Below are 1,652 nucleotides of genomic sequence, written 5' to 3'. Positions count from 1 at the left end.
CTGCTGCATCTGCTGGCTGCTGCCTGGGCTGCCAGGCTTTCCAAAGAAAGGTGCTTTCCAAAGCCAGAAACATAGAGAACATTGTGATAGCTGAGTGAACCAGCACTGTTTTTCATATAGAAGAGAGGTGAAGTCTGCACTGGGGGCAAAGTCATTTGATTCCAGGAAAAAACCCCACAATTTACCACTAAAACCAGTCACAGTGTGGTTTTGGCTGCTCAAGTCAGGAGAACAAGCACTTATAAAAATGAATAATTGAAGGCATCATAAGCCTTTATTAGCCCTACAGCAAACATAAACACCTTCTGAGAAGCACAAAGAAATGCCCTATTGAAAGTGTTACGGATGTGTCATTCCCTGTGACTTCTCATAGAGCACTTTGGGATGATTCATACTGTGAAATGCCCACAGTAAAACTACAGAGTAATCATTTCTTGTCAGATTTACACTTTCTTGGTGAAATATGCATCACTCAGATTGCACAATGATATTTCATTGTACAGAAACGTAAGATTCCTAATGTCTTTAATCGATCACATCTTGCTTTTGAAAATGATGGGAGAAACAGGCAAACTGTTATCCCTTAGCACCTCTCTCGTGTTTGCATACAAAGATTATTGAATTTGAACACAGACCCTCTGTAAGACAGGCAGGGAATCAGTCTCATTGGCAGCTGAATGACAGCCCAGGAGAGTCCTGCACTGGGAAAACAGCTCCAAACTCCAGCGGGCCAGTGCCAAACCCGCCTGCCCCATGCCCTAATGTCACATCCATCATGCTGCAAAAAGCAGGGAGTCAGCTAATGCATGGCAGAGGTTACTGGGGCCAGTGGCTCTGGATCGATACCACAGTGAATGGAAAAACCATTATGGCCAAAATTATTCTTGTGGATTTGCATAATGCAAAGAAAAGTGTGGTGGGAGGGCTCCTGACTTTCACCCCAGTGGTGATATGGCCATGGACATGGGTGGCACAGGGCTGCCAGCAGGCAGTGCTTTCAAACACCACGGACAAGGGCTGTGGTTTATGGAGCCATGAGAAGCCCTGCCTGCACCCTGCCTGTGTCCTGCCTGCCCGGGGTTACATTTGAGGGGTCCAGGTGCACGCCAGCACCCACACACCTTCCTGCAGTGAGAGCAACTATCCTGTTTGCAGTGGCAGATAAAAGGGAGAAAGGGACAGAGAAAGGGAAAGAAAACCCTTGCAAGGAGTCCTAAATCCCAGCTTGCTGCTGTGGGGAGAGCTGGGGGTACCCTGAAACCCCAGCAACAGGAGCTCCAGCATCCCATGGCCCCTCGTTACCTGCACTGGACCCCAGCATGGAAGCACTAGCTCCCACTCAGGATCTGCCAAGCTGCTCAGGGTTTTGGGGCTCTACATGCCCTCTCCCCTTTCCCAGTGTACCCAGAGCAAATATACTCTTCTGGTTTGTGCAGCTCCCCCAGACACCCCAGGAACACTGTTACCCCAAGTCAAGAGCAGCAGGTATATGAACAGTGATGGGGAGTGATGACTGGGGGAGAATGATGCTATTTCTGACACTCAGCAACCAAAAGGGATGACAAGTAGGGGACTGGGGACACACACGCCTCTTTCAAAAGGCCAGAAGAGTTATGTAGACTGCGAAGACCACAGTACTTGCACTGGGATTA

Source organism: Acanthisitta chloris, unplaced genomic scaffold (assembly GCF_000695815.1).
Source record: "Acanthisitta chloris isolate BGI_N310 unplaced genomic scaffold, ASM69581v1 scaffold34996, whole genome shotgun sequence".
Taxonomy (NCBI): domain Eukaryota; kingdom Metazoa; phylum Chordata; class Aves; order Passeriformes; family Acanthisittidae; genus Acanthisitta; species Acanthisitta chloris.
Note: the sequence above shows the minus strand (reverse complement) of the source record.